Source organism: Lissotriton helveticus, chromosome 9 (genome assembly GCF_964261635.1).
Source record: "Lissotriton helveticus chromosome 9, aLisHel1.1, whole genome shotgun sequence".
NCBI lineage: Eukaryota > Metazoa > Chordata > Amphibia > Caudata > Salamandridae > Lissotriton > Lissotriton helveticus.
The window spans coordinates 622,839,347-622,855,366 of NC_136070.1; the positions used below are offsets into that span (position 1 = coordinate 622,839,347).

Here is a 16,020-nt window from a genome sequence, read left to right on the forward strand (position 1 = left end):
CGGTGCGCCCCACCATAAGTGCGGCGGGGCCGATGTCTGCCCCGCCTTTCCATTCGATGAGGAAGGATGCACTCCAGTGGTGATTGTTCTTTATGCCAATAAAGTTACTTCAAAGAACAATAGGATGTCTCCGCCTGTCTTTGACGACGTTTACCTCAACTTTACATCTGGCGACGAGATTTGGCAGCTTTTCATCACCAATTTTGTGCATGTTCCTTGATCACCTCCTCACCAGTCCTCTTTGAAACTCCTCTTCTCTGGACTCCTGCTTCCTGGATCAGCCGCAACAAGCTCCGCTAAGCCGCCTGGGAAGATTGTGTCACGATTATACTTCCGGTTCCAGAGTCCTCTCCCAAAACTGGCCAAAGCGGTTGTTTTTCTGTTGCCTTCAAACATCACTTCATTCAAGCATACCACGTCTTCATATACTGCTTGTAAGGCACTGTTTATTCTATTAATAGCAGGAGACTCTGCTTTATTTTATATGGCTTCAAGTCAACAATTATTTCAATTAGATCATTTTCTTCCCACTCCTGGTAAGCCTTGAAATTATTGTTTCACTCATTTGAAAATTACCTAGCGGCAATTGACGCAGAAAGTTACTCTCCTAAACGCAAGTTGGCAGTTCTATTTAATTATCTTGGCAGTGTAGGCCGACGAATATTTGACAAATTTTCCTGTATCGTTACCACCAGCAGGTGATGGGAATGGCTGGAACGTTTATTCTGATGTAGTTCAAAGACTAAACAAGAAATTCCTCGATCAACCAACTGTAATCCTAGAAAGGTTCCATTTTATGAAAAGAAAGCAAGAATCTGATGAGTCATTTGAAGATTTCATTTCAGCTTTAAGAGCCTTGGCAGCTAATTGGGGCTGACTTAGACTCTCACCTCAGAGACCAGTTTGTGTATAGTTGCTTCTATAAGAAAATTCAAGAGCGCATAATTATCTGCAGGGACACCTCTTTAGCTGAAGTTATTGACCTTGCGAAGGGTATTGAAAGGGCCATCATTTCGTCAAAATGTATTACTAATGATAATGTTGCTTCTGTTAATATTATACAGCCTGATTCATCTGTTAATGTTGTTTCTTACAGGTCTAAATTCACGAAGCCTTTTCGAAAGAAATCTAACTCCTTTTGTTACAGGTGTGGCTCCAGATATCATCTTGGGGACAGTCCTATATGTACTGCTTTAGTCAAAAAGTGTACTAAATGCAACAAAATAGGCAATTTTCAGTCTGTTTATAGAAGTAAGAATGTAATTCGAGTTAGCACTCTACAAACCTCTGATCACTTTGACATTGTTAGTTCGGGTTCAAATGTGTTAGCATGTGAGAGCAATGCTTTCCATAGATTCTCATCCTTTGGTGTCACCTTCAAAGACCCCATCTGTCAAGTTTTTGTGGGTGATCTTTTTCTTGAGATGATGGCACACTCTGGAGCACCTGTCACTATTGTCTCAGATGTCTTGTTCAAAGACCATTGGTCTTCTCACAAATCTCTAGAGGTCCTAGACATCATTCCAAAGGCCTATGGAGACCATATTATTGACATGCTAGGTTATTTATTTGAGTCTTTAACCTGTTTGGGATGAAAAATTGTAACAAAAGTTTACGTTGCCATCGAAGGGAAGAACATTGTAGGATGTCAAGATTTGGCCAGGATGGGCCTCAAGAGGGTTCCAGGTTCGGACAATCCTGTTCAAATCAATGAAGTTTGTGATTCATCAATCTCACAATGCTCTGATTATGACTCTGAAAAAATCATCTCTGAGTTTCCTGAAGTTTTTACTTCCACCATAGGAAAAGTTTCGAGATTTGAACATGTGATCAAGTTAAAAGCCAGTGCAATTCCTATCATACACAAGTCAAGGGCCATTCCTTTGAGCGTTAGGGATGACCTTAAAGTTTTGCTAGACAAGTTAGTTACTGAGGGCATCCTCAAAGCCACTGACTCATCCGAGTGGGTCAGTCCCATTGTCGTAGTTTGAAAGAAGGAACACTCTATTAATGTGTGTGCCGATCTATGCTCACTTAACAAAACAATAGTAGTGGATTATCATCCCTTACCCAAAAATCCAAGGAATATTGTCAAATATCAGTGGTCCTACTTATTTCACTTTGTTGGACCTGCGCTCAGTGTACCGCCAAATCCCTCTCTCTAACTCCTCTACTGACCTCACCACATTTGTTACCCCTTTTGGGGCATACACATATTCAAGGTAGCCCTTTGGGCTAGCCTCTGCGGCTAGCATTTTCCAAAGATTCATGGATCACATATTGAACGGTATTGATTCGGTTTAGGCATATCAAGATGATGTCTTAATTTTTGCAAAAACCAAGCTAGATCACTTACCTACACTGAGAAAAGTTCTAAACAAATTCAGGGAGTTTGGAGTCACATTAGGCACTGAGAAATGTAAATTCATGGTTAACTCACTTAAATACTCGGGACACACAATTTCTGCTTCTGGCATCACTCCCAAGTTCTCATTACACAGTCTATTTTTCAAGTACCAAAGAATAAGGACTCCCTTAGGTCCTTCTTGGGCATGACTGAATATTTCAGGTTATGCCCAGGTTGTACCCCCGCTACGCATTCTACTTTAGAAAAATGCAAATTTTGTCTGGAATCAAGAGACACAGGAGTGAAAAAGTTGATTCTTGATGCACCTGCAGTTACTGCTTTCGCACCTGGTCATAAATGCAACATTTCATTGAATGCCGTCAACACGGACTGGGAGCAGGTCTCTGTCAATGGATTAATAGAAGAGAATACACCATTGGTTTTTCATCCAGATCATTGACAACTGCAGAAAGCAAATACAGCACTATTGAGAGAGAGGCACTGGCCTGGTCATGGGCTGTAGAGAAATTCAGGACATTTATTTGGGCCATTCATTTTGAAATTTGCTCAGATAACAAACCATTAATTCATTTACTTAATGATAATGGCACGGGCAAAGCCTCTGTGAGGCTAGTCCGCATCCTTTCACGCTTGCATGAGTATAATTTTCTCATAAAGTACATTCCTGGTGGACGCAACGTCAGGGCTGATTGTCTATCCAGACTACCTTTACAAGACGACTTATCTTGTTCTAGGTTTGATGATGTTGTTGTGTCCATTGAGGATCTTACTGAGAACATGTCTTGCATTTCCCATGAAGACTGGCTTAAAGTCTCAGAAGAAGAGCGAGTCCTCCTGGCAGACAAGAATATGATTATTTCTGGCTGGCCAAGGGCATGCTCCTTACCTATTCCATTGAAGTCCTTTAACTCAGCTTTCTGAAGAACTCTTTGTTGTAGAAAATGTACTCATGCAAGGTGACCTAGCTGTACCGCCTGTTTCTCTTTGTTGTAAAATTTTCCAGCTAGCACACAAGGGGCATTTGGGTTTCGGGTGTCACTTCTCGAAGATTGAAGGATAGATTTTGGTGGCCTGCCATGGAAAAATATGTTTACAATCGGATAAGTTCTTGCCAAACCTGCCTTGTATCAGACAAGCATTGGAAAACTGTAAAGACCCCTTTGCATAATGTACCTGTTCCAAAGGAAGCCTGGTCCAAACTAGCTCTTGACTTTGCTGGACCTTTTGAAGTTTTGTCTAGTGACAAAAAGTATATTAATGTATTAATTGACTACTTCTCCAAATGGGTGGAATTTGAGTTTTGTTCCTCCCTCTGAACATTGTCTGTGATTAGTTTTCTGTCGAGAGTGTTTCTTTCGGAGGGATTTCCAAAAGAACTGGTCACAGACAATGGTTCTCACTTTACCTCGATATCAATGGGTGACTTTCTTACTGCTCATGACATTAAACATTTACGGGTGGCATTATATTCTCCTTCCACCAATGGCCTTGTGGAATGAATGAATAGATTCCTCAAGGTGGGGATTCAATCCGCTTTGGCATGTAACTAGCCTGTAGACCTTTTTCTTAAAAAAAAAAGAGTTGGTTTTACCTTACCACGCCTCACTCTTCCACATGACTTTCTCCCTTTAGACATCTTAGGAAGAGAGACCCCAGTGGTACTCTGTGCCCTGGCTAAATAAAACTCTTAAGAAAGAAAGAGGATTGACACTTAGTTTGTAGGGATAAGCAAAGTATGTTAAAGAATGTTGCTGCTCAACAGAACATACAAAACCAATTGTTTGACACAAAAAGTTGTAACACCACACATGAGTTTCAGATTGCTGATTGGGTCATGGTGAAGTCTCCCAATAAGGTCAAAAAGAGAGTTTCAAAATGTTCCCTTCCTGTACAAATCCTCATGGTCGCCAAATGTTCTCTCTTTTTAGACACAAAAGGGTGGTGGAACACTAGAATGATTGTCAAACTAACCCCTGATCAAGCTTATGAAATGTTAGCCAACAAGAGAACCGAACTACATGATGATTTACATTTTTCACCCTTTAGTGAGTCTGCCACAACCAATGAAGCTGGTATCCATGTGTCGGCTTCACCTTCATTTACTCCGGGGTCTCCCTCCCCAGTACCACTCCAGCAAGATGTTTCCAATTCCATGCCCAGCTTTACCATCTCAAGGTCTTCACGTAATTGTTCTTTCCCTTCTGAATTTAGGGATTTCTTCATGACCTAGACCTAACCGCTGTTGCTCAAGTGCTATTTGTTTTTGCTTTTTGTAAATGCGCTGTTTTGTTTACTTTAATAGGCGGAGGATGATGTAATGAGCTAATGCTATTTGTGCATGGGCCTGTTCTCGTTCATGCTCGCTTGCTCCACTGCATGCTCTTGGAATAATGTCGTTCTTGCAAGCGCGCGCGTTCCACTGCATGCGCTCATTGTATGTTTTTGATTCCAAACATGTATTCATTCAATATTGCATCCTCGTGCATCTTACCGCCTGATCTCGGTACGTATGCTGGTAAACTGTCATTGGCAACTTGAACTACGATGAGGAAGGATGCACTCCAGTGGTGATCGCTCTTTATGCCAATAAAGTTACTTTAAAGGACAACAGGACGTATCCGCATGTCTTTTACAACGTTTACCTCAACTTTACAGTAGTGTGTGGCCTGAGATGACCACTATTCAGAGCCAGGCGTGTCTGGCAACTCCTAAGAACTGAGGCTTTGTACTCAGACTGCCTGTGAAGAAGCAGGCAGGCAATATCTGCCAGTTCTTGCAGCAGCAACCGTGCTCCAGGCAGAGGGCAGTCTACAGTTATGCACACGTGAGCACTGCAACGTGTACAGGCACATGCAAGTAAGCAGTGCAACAGAATTCAACCAAAGAAACAAAAACAAACAATAAATGAAGTACAGGCTTGCAAATTCAAAAAGACGAGAAAAAAATAAGGGCATGTAAACACTGAAATTTGATGAAAAGTCCAACTGGAGTGTACAGGAACTGGTAAAACGAGCTGCAGGTGTATATCTTGAACACATTGGAGGGACTCAATTTCCATAAAAATACTGTATTTAATAATAGTTCCAGAATCAAGCCACCTCATCTTTGGTCTACTGCGCTGCGATGCCGCTTGCAGGCTCGGTAACGTCCATATTGCTATTGCTGAGAGTAAACACGCTTTAGTCACAGAACCCAGTTACTTACAAGCCACACTCTCCGCCACTGCATCCAAAGTCTTCCTCCCGTACAATGAGAAAGTTTCACGCCACAGTTTGCACCACGTAAATCGTTCATGCTACACCAGACCAGCAGCAAGATTGTTGGGGAAGCCCTTTGACTTAGTTTCACAGGAGTTTTATCCAATCGCTGAAGATGGAAGATTAGGATCCAAAGTAAAAGTTGTCCTTCATGTCTATAGTTTCATGTTGCTGTGCATGGGCATGTTGCTTCCCGAAGCCCCATTTTCAAATCAGGCAAAAGGTTTCCCTTGCATTTCATGCTTTAAGGATAGTTAGTGTTCCTTACTACAGCAAACAACATAACAAACAAACACTGCTTAGGATTGGGTCACACTTGTGAGGAGACCATCTGGTAGACAGAAGAGTATAAGGGCACATGCACACAGTATCAGAAAGGGAATTTCAAGCATTCCCGTTAATTTGAGGGATTTGTGTACCATAAGGAAGATAAACCTCAGGACTATTACTTTGTTTTAGGGATCAGTGGTGGCAGAAACTATGTTCACCTTCCTGGTACTCTGGGAAAAGAGTATTCCTAGAGAATTCCGTTCCAGGTTCCACTCATGTGCTGAAGGATTAGGATTGCACCCATTCTTCCCAGCCATCTAGCCATATAAACAAGAAGTGACCGCCATTGGTGAAACACGTGTCCCGTGAGAGCTGTGTGGGGCTGCAACATGTGCCTGCTCACGCGCGAGGGTTTTTTAAATGGCAAAGACCCTGAGGCACTTCCCTAATAGCCCAGCCCTGGCGCTTAAAGAGTCTGTGCCTTCTTTTATCAGCATGGTGCTAGCTGAGCTTCATGAACCATGAAGAATGGCGTCTGTGAAACGGGCGTTGTGCTGATAAAAGGCGCTTGGCCGCACACACACACCCATATAAGTGCCCCTTGTAAATAATGAAAATGAGATGGAAATCAGTAAATGGCTAACAGCGCCCCAGGCTCACACCTACCTGCTGTGTGTAGAAGCGCAGCACTCAGTTCTGCCAATCCTTAAATTAAAAATGAAAGCAGGGCTGTGCTAAAATAAAGATTTTGCACATGACTTAAAGTGTAAACCTCCTTCTCTAATAAGTGGAAGCAGCAAGCCACCAAACAAGACCTATTAAGGAAAGAGTGCACTCAGAGCACTATAAATAACAATGAAAGGAAGAACACATGTAGCAGGGGCAGTCCTCATGGAAGGATACAACAGTTAAAAGGAGGGACTATTAAGCCTATTCATGCATGAAAAGACTGCATTTGTAAAAAAATAATAACCAGAGGCAATTGAAAAGATGGACATACAATGGGAGAAGCTTAAAGTGCATACCTGAATACAGCATGTCTCGAAGAGACAGCACAAGCGCTGCCCAGGCAAGACCTAAATGGGTCTTTTCACAGATAAGGATCCTACTATACCTTACTCAAAAGTGGTGCCACTGCTGAAATATTCAAATCCCTTCTACTGTACCTAGTCATTAAATGTTTGTGCCATGCCACTCTACGCTTCTCAAAATTGAGGTTTTAAACTGGCATGCCACCCTATGCTTCACACAACCGGGTATTTAAACTGTTAAAAGTCTTTCCAAAATGTGGTTTTTAAACTATGGTGTGGCTTAAATACATATGTGTGACCCTCAGTTTGCCACAGATCTCTAGAAATGCTTTAGTCAAGCAGTAGTTAGTGTCTAGGGCTGAACCATTAGACATAACATTGTTTACCATTCAGTTCATTTAAAATAATCAATCATCACTTATGAGAAACAATTAAGAACCAAGGAAGCTGTTAACAAAGCAACGTATTTCAAATTTTTCTCATAAGAATATCAAGATAAATTATATCATATTTTGTGTTTATGACCAGGGATGTCTATCACCGATACTATTCAAAATTGTTACTGTGGTTTACAATAACATATAGCCAGGATATTTAAAAAATAAACAATTAGACAAATGACTATTCCTATCAGTTATAAAAACTGAGAGCAATTTTCAATAGGTCAGATCATATTTTCATATTATGGCCTCTTAGATAGGGTGCTAGTTCACTGGGGCAATAATTGGCAAATACCGATCAGGTAGTGTGAAGTTGGTTTTCTCTGATTTTGTCAATCCTCTCAGTGAGAAATGTTGTTGGATCTTCGTTAGGCCCCTGGGCTACAAGGATGGATGTTTGGGTCTTATCATGGGCCTCTAATGTATTCACCGTCATTTAAGAGTTATGTTGAATTTTCTGCAGTAGTGAACATATGTATATGTCATGCTAGGCCTACTTCTGCCACTAAGGTTTTTCAAGTTGTCTTGCTGGCTTTCAGGCATGCCAGTGCTTCAATAGGAGCTGCACATATTCACTTAATTGTAGCATTTATCTCATTGCTTACGTCCAACTGCATTTAGTTTGGTTTTAGAGAAATAGTGCATATTTTCATGTTAATGATCTGTTAATCATAGTCAGTATCAGTCGTCTGTTGTCTTCTTTGTGTCAAATTTTAGATAGATTGGTACCTGTTTCTTTGTGTGTATTGTTAAGATTATGTTGATTACAATTGAGGGAGCTTTCTTTGTCTGTAGCTGGTAGTAGTTTTTAACTGCAACAAAGAAGTGAGAGGTCTTTGTCACTTAGCATTGGTATAGGGAACACTGGATGTTTCTGGAAAACATGGAATGTAGCATGTCTCCTGAGTTCTCGAATACACTCAATTGTGGGGCAAGAGCACACCTCATAACACATAGATGTTACATATGGGTTTTTATCTAACAAATGAGACCTAAATGCAAGCTATCTTCTCATCTTTACATCTAAAACAGCTGGTAGAGAGTGGGGGGACCTTTGTGTTTGGTGCCATATCCACATAAGCTCAATTTAACAATTGTATTAAAAGAGTAACACTAAATTGTGAATGACATATGCAAAACATGCCTCATTACCCATTCTAAATGGATTGTGGATCATACAAGCAGTCCTTTTAAAAAAAAAACATTGTAATTACTGTTTGCTGGAGTAAGTGTTTTAATACATACAAATAGTCACCCATAGTACAGGAGTGAATATCAAAGTCTATCCAGTAAGCGTGGGCTGAGTCATTGCTGCTGCCGGCTCCGATCGCCCGTGGTAGCGGGGCCTAAGGTCACTACCTGCTTCCAGCCCACCACTCTGGCGACGAGCGGAGGGGGCCCAACCCTCGCCCGTGCCTTGCCGTGCCTTACCGTGCCCTCTGGAGCGCTCCGCTCCTTTGCGCGACTCCGCCCTGCACGGCGTACTGCCGGTGCTCCCTGGCGTGTGCCCGGCTGCCCCTGCCTGGGGCGAAGTGGGGAGCTCACCTGGGGCTTCCATCTACCCAGCGGTGCCTGAAACTGTCCGGTTAAAGTGCGACGCGTGCCGTAGCTCACGCATCTCGCGTGCGCGGGAAAAGGAGGGGTGCTGAATCTCACGCGTCTCGCGTGAGATTCGAAATTGGTGCCCCGGAGCTCCTGAAGCGCTCCCGAAGATCTGGAAACGTCTAGCAGAGCTGCCAGGAGTGCCTACCCACCCATTCCGCGGCCAACCACCGCCTACTGCCACGGGGCTGATCCAGTGACCCCAAGGACGGTGGGAAACCTGCCGTAGAAGCCCAGATTACCGGCGGAAAGGGAGAAGAGGACGGAGGAAAGGTGGAGACGAGCCAGGACGTCGAGTACCAGACAGTAAGGAGTGGGGGACCCAAGAAGTGCCTTGGGTGTATCTTTGAGAGACGCTGTGCTGGTTTGCTAACACGGGGGACCCAAGAACTTTGTTGTTTGCTGCCTTGTTTCCCTGAAGTGTGGAGGAGAAGCTTGCTGGGCTGTCAGGGCGGGACTGCGAGTCCCAGCAGGAGTAGCGCCCTGGCCATCAGTGCACCTGCGACTCTTCCCGCCCTTCTCGCTCCCCCTATTTACTTAACCCCGCTTGTCCACGCGCAAGCGGGATGCGCGCGGGTCGCAGCCCGGGCAAAGGGCAGGCCGTTGTGTGGCCGTTAGGTGGCTGTGGGAGGCTGGGTTGGGGCCCTTTACTTTCCTTTACTGCCAACCTCGTTTAGCAGTTCTTTGTTTAGTGCGGCAATATTGCTGCTGGTTGTTTATATTGAAGTGGCTCTACTAAACTAAGACCTTTCACCTCTTTCCACTCTATCCGGTTATTGTTTGTTTTCCTGGTAGGGCTAACATCGTAAATTTATTAGTGTTTCTACGAAAAAACTCTCTGGATTCCATCTACTTTGGTTTTTGATTAGTCGCTCTATAGCTATTACCATGGACTCTTCTCTTGTAACCTGTGTGGGTGGTAATCCTAATAAGGGCCCCTTAGACAATTACTTCAAAAAGTCCGCGTCGGATTTAGATAGGGAAGATGCACTGGCCGAAAGAAGGGTGGAACGTCGTCGTTCCATTGAAGGCTGTAAAGTTAGATTTTCTTCAACAACAGTCCCTTGTACCCTATCCCCTGGTCCAGGGGTGGCCTCCTTAATTGAGGATCCTTTTGCCACTCAGGGTATCCCGGTACTCCTAAGAGACATTTCTCCTTCACCCTCTCTAACATTGGCCACAAATAGCACCCCTACTAACTCTTCCATAACTCTGGATAATCTAGGCGCAGGTTCGGAAGTCGCCTCTGTTGCCCGTTGTACAGCCAAACTGTCTGTAAGAAATAAACCTAGATCAACTGAGGTCCTAAAAGTTCATGGTCCACCGCCTATTAAAAGGAGGAAGAGGGGGGGGGGGGCTCACTTAAAAAAGGCAGGATTAGTCACTCAGATTTCGGTAAGGGGAAAGGGGGGAATTCAGTTCTTGTTCCTAAACCCAGGGACGACTTAAGACCTGAAATAATCTCTACGACCATTCAAGAAATATCAACATCCCCCCTGCCTTCTGCCCCTACAAATGGTATAGAATCTTTGAGTGGCAGAATGAAAGATTCTCAGTCGCCCTTCCCCACTCCTGACTTTTTAGATCATTTATTCAGAATATATACTTCTCCAATTTTAGAAAGATTATTGGGTATAGAGCAAAGACTGGGGAAACTGGAAATGGCAATTTCCAGTAAACCGGAACAACAGAAAGTCCCTGATAACCCTTTTCTCGCCCCGGCTGTTGTGGTTGCATCCTCCACTATCACATCTGACACTATTAAAGAGCCAAATGCACTTAGTAAAATAGTGAATCGAAATTTACAAAGGCCTAATTCCTCGATAACTGCACCCCGACCAGCCATGCATGCTGCTGGAGCCATCCCGAAGGGGAGAAATAGCTCGGCCGCAACAACTTCGAGGCAGGTTAGAGGGGGGGTATCCCCAATTAGAGTTGAACATCGAAGGGGCAGACAATTTGAACTACCCCCAGAAGCAGTTCCTTATGTGGTGGTGCTTACGGGTGTTCCTACTCTTGAACCTGACAAGCGAGAAGGTCCCCAACAGCTTAAAAACAAAACCATGCACTGGCTTACTCTGAATAGACCACTCCCCGGTAATGTTAACGGGGAGATTGTGCATGTACGCCGATTACCTTGGCTGGGGGGTCGAGAAAAAGATATTGAGGGTGATCTCCTTGTGGTCAATTTTAGAGACCCTGAAGCAGTTAGGCACATACTGAGTTGGATGCCAGGGAACCTAGGTAAATCTATCATGCCCTGCGACCTCACCTACTTCTATCCGAGAGCTCTAGTGGCCCCCATGTCATGTCCTTGGCTACCCCTTGTCCAGTTGGGCAACTCTGGTCCAAATTCCAACCATCAATATTTGCCCTCGTTGTCTGGTCCTATGGCCCCCAAGAATGCATTTGGGTGGGAAACGGTTCCTCAAAGGGGCTATGGTAGTAACCTGGGGAGGTTGGATCATACATCTGAATTAAGGGGGATGGAACATCTACTTCCCTTTACTCCTCTGGAAGTTAAAAACAGATTTGAAGCTTTTTCTGGACTCGATTTTTGCGATTGACGGATGGGTACCTCCTGTAACCCCTTGTCTTCCTTGAGGGGCAATACTAATAATATGCAGCTTAATTGTTGCAAACAGACCAGTTTAATTATCAATGTGCAGGAAGATAAAGGGAACGTGGGAGAGAACGCAGTCAGCACCTCTGGTGGAGATAATTTGGTGCTGACAGTTAATCCAATTTCGTGTTGCATGAGGGTCCAAGATAATACTCCCCCTGACAGTGCACATTTACATGCACAGATTCCTAAGGCCTGGTCTGACATGACCTCACTACTTTTAGTCCCACCGAATCAGGATCCATTATTTCTTCCCGGGTCCCCTACTCCGCATGTGGGAAATGATTATGCCAATGTTGGGACACAGGGCCTTAAATCCAAAGCTCCTCTTGGAGCCCTGAAGGTCCTGTCATGGAATGTTGCAGGTATAGTCAACAAACTACTTACGGATGAATGGGACTCCTTAGTACTTAATAGTGACGTCTGCCTCTTCCAAGAGACTTGGGCTAGGGAACCCATGTCAAGATCGGGATACGCAATTTTCGAAATTAAGGTGAGTTGGAGTGGCAAGGGAAGGCCCTCGGGTGGCTTGGCGGTATGGGTAGCTAGTCACATTGGATGCACCGTGGAGAATATATCTACGTTCTCCCAGGACATACAGTGTGTTGTTCTGAAGTGGCCTGGCGTTCCCAAGCTGGCAATTATAAATGTTTATTCACGCCCCGTCGGCCCAACCAAGGAGTCATCTACACTTGAAGATCTCTCGTCCTTCTTGGGTCGGCTACCAGCTGACCACAAGATAGTGATGGGTGGAGACTTCAATTGTCATTTTGAACCACTGGCGGGGTTAAAGGAAGGGGCACTAACGGCCGAAGATGACTATTGGGGTATTCCGGTATGTCAATCCCCCCACCCAAAATCTTGGTCCCCTCTCGCGGTACAAATTATGTCCCTGACCCTAAACTTTGCATTAAGAGCATGTAATGGTCGAACTATTTCAGATACCCCCTCACAATGCACTTTTAATAGGAAGGACCATGAGTCGCGACTAGACTACATTTTTGTAGACACTAGCTTGTGGCCTAAGGTCAAGGATTTCAATGTAGTCGTGCGTACCGATAGTGACCATAATGCACTTTTACTTCATCTGGTGCATTTTGTATTAGTACCCTGCCCTCAGCCCTCTGAAATAAGGGAAGAACCAGGTAATCTGGTACTTACGTCAAACAGGCGTAGGGTAAGATGGGAGAAACTGTCAAATTCGAAGGAAAGTAATAGGAAAATGTATGAGCTAGTACTGCCCAAATTTGAGGAACTGGACAACTTAATTAATCAACCCAATCACCAAGACTTTAATAGGAGTTTAGCTGTAATTCATGAAGAGCTAGTGGGGCTTTTGGGTCAGGTCTTCTACCCGGAGGTAGCGATGTGTAAGCAAAAGACCCGAACTTCCTCCTGGTATAATTCAGACTGTAAGAAGGCCAAGACTGAATTAATCTGAGAAAAACAATACCTAGGCAGTATTTCAATATATCAGACAATATTTAAAAAGACCAACACTGGCTGCAGAACAGTTTCTAAGTCGTAACAATTTTTATTACAATCACATTAAAAAATTATACATGTATCTAGCATAAATTATTAAAACTATACCATCCTTAGAAAGTATATATACATAAAAAATACGTGAACATAAATGAATGAGTTGTGTGTCGACGCGTTTCGGCGGCCAGCGCCTTTCTCAAGACAGTTTACAACTACCTGAAAATAAAAAACAATAATCACTATATGCAGTATAATCATACATTATGATTTTAACTACACAATACAAGCATATTAACAAATCACGTATATACATAATTCAATTTCTGACCTAGAAACAGATGTTCTGCCAACCGGGTCCTAAATTAATATAATGTGAACAGAGCTGATGATATGACATAATTAGCATAAAGAACATGCTCATGATATAACCTCTATTGTAGCTTTCTTATACTAAGAACGTTACTTAATTTCTAAATAACTTTCAGACATGGATACTGTAACTGATACAATATGTAGCCATTCCCTACGTCAATCTTCTGATGGCCACTATTGACCAATGAATTCTTTGCACAACATTGCCACTGTATTGACTTAGCACTTATCAACCTAGGTCTCTAGATGTCTAAACAGCATGATTATTATGGATATTCCAGACACTCGAATTCTGATGCCAATAATTGACCGTATAACAACCATAAAAGTTAGATATTTGTTTCTAGTGCGAGACTCGCTCTATCGGTCTATTACCAAATTGTTGGTGTTCTGCCCGTTAATAATTCTCATGTTAATCTAGGCCTCTCATGAACAATGAATACAGTGATGTCTCCCAGCTAAATCCATATATGCCGTCTAGGTTGAGGAAGAGTAGACTGACAGAAAAGGAAGATGAAAAATAGCGTGAAAATAGACAGCAGAGGGTCTGTGGATTCCCTCCTACCAGTGTGTTTGCTTTTACTATTGGCAAGACCAAGTTATTAGGAGTCTCTTATATTATTGCCACATATACGGACACTTCTAGTGATTACTCGAGTCTCATTTATAGATATTTTTATAGGTATGCAGGGTCATTTTTAATTTGCAGGGATAGATATCTCAAGAAATGGTTCCACTTACCTAACAAAGTGAAACAAAGCTACGATTCACTCCACAGTGGTTAGCACTTCACACTATGGGGATCCATATGCTGGTTAAAAATAGAATTGCTGCGTGAATTCGTGCACAATTCTATAATCAATAATGACAAAATAATTTTTATTAGTCCCACATCTCATGGCTGATACTCGTTTTATCTTCCCAGCAAATATTTATTAAATTCACAGACAATGTCACTAACCTAAACTGTTAAATTTGCAATTTGTGTTGTAATAGACAAATATGCAAAGGCCTCTGCACTATGGCACTTTGGCTTCTATTGCCCAGATACCCGAACTTCCTATATGAAATGAAAAAAGCCTTATTATCTATGTATAAGGAGGGCTTATCGGGTCTAAATACTCCTATGTGAGCTCCTTACCTGCACACAGAGCTTGTAAATTGCAGCGCCTCCACAGACTGGTTCAAACTTTCAAGATAAAAATTATCTGAAATAGGATAAGTGAGATACAGATTTTAGAATATGGCCATAGGAGAGAGCAATAAATCAGCTAGTACTACCCTATATGTTCTTACCCGGTGGTTTTGAGAGTCTCAAACGTATATTGTTATGGGGTCTGATATTCAGGAATTTGCTGAATCGTCGTGCTCAATTTCAAGCCTAAATAAAATAAACACTTGCTTACTCGTGATTGAAAACAGGCGTCCTAGCTCAGTCTCTACTACAACTAAAAATTAATTAACATACCTGCAGAGTAGGCTCTTTGACTATTAATGTGTTCGCACGATGGCGATCAAAACGCATGAAGACACTGAAAGCTTCTCAAGGAGTGCCTGCCAATTAACAGAATAATAATATATGAACCGCAGGTCCTGCACACGTAGCGGCTAATTAGCAAAAAATAAACGGGCATGCTAGAGTTCTCATCGGAAACGCAATGATGTTCTAAATGGCTAGTCATTTAGTGAAGACCGATGCATACGACTGTTAGGTAAAATGAGCATGCTGGACTTCTTGTGTAAAATGAAACGCGCTTTAAATAATTTGTGAATATAATATTGACTAAAGCAAGCGACTGCTCAGTAAAACCGAGAAACAAATGTGGAGCCGGCGTCTATGGCGTACATACCTATCGTTTGATGTCTAGAAACCACATGGAGGCGGATATCTGACTCCGTCGAGTTCTGTGATGATAATGAGGGTCGAGACATTTGCGCGCGCATATTTAAATAGACTACTAGGTGTCTCATTAGGCTGCTCATGACGTGGCTTCAAGTAATGAAGCTCGAAAACATACTGCTCTGCTAGTTACTTCGGAACGGAGTGACCTGCTCAGCTGTTCCTATATGAACTATTTGAAATAGATGATCCATCATGATTTAATACATTGGATTCTCTCTGAAACACGGATTACCCATCTATAAAATACATATATACATGGGAGACGAAAACGGCTCAAAATGAGACTACACTAATGATTATTCAAACTAAAATTAACTCCCTCTACTGTTTTCTCCACTACTATTCGCTGTAGGTAGTTAACTATGATTCCCCACATGAAATTTCTATTTCGGGCACTAATAGCCAGTCAGAAAAAATTATAGATATAAATACATAAAGAACAACAACTTAGTTGAAGATCTACATGCATGTATCTTGACAGCTAATCAATGGTAGATAACGGGAACGCAACTATTCAAGTGGCTATTTATCATCACTTTGCTTTATTCTGACGCTATCTATTTAAAAAATCGCATTTTCCCATGGAATTTCGCTGTTTAACCCCTCACGGAATGTATTAAAAGAAAAAATCCAAAAGACTTCACGCTTCTTGCGTATTGCCTCGCCTCT

The 16,020-nt window shown here is 42.6% G+C and overlaps 1 protein-coding gene and 1 long non-coding RNA gene across 3 annotated transcripts in view; one reads left to right on the plus strand and one right to left on the minus strand.

The window, feature by feature from the left end:
• LOC144781701 (cytochrome P450 2C16-like) overlaps positions 1 to 16,020 on the plus strand; it is a 369,430-nt gene that overhangs the window by 316,197 nt on the left and 37,213 nt on the right. The window lies entirely within an intron of this gene.
• LOC144781702 (uncharacterized) lies at positions 13,119 to 15,358 on the minus strand. 2 transcript variants are annotated; one of them, XR_013601053.1, is made up of 7 exons: positions 15,299 to 15,358; positions 14,917 to 15,002; positions 14,745 to 14,829; positions 14,590 to 14,656; positions 14,410 to 14,508; positions 14,190 to 14,300; positions 13,119 to 13,292 (listed from the first exon to the last, which is right to left on the minus strand). It is a non-coding gene; the product is annotated as an uncharacterized LOC144781702 (long non-coding RNA). The 2 variants fall into 2 exon arrangements; XR_013601054.1 differs by lacking the exon at positions 14,410 to 14,508.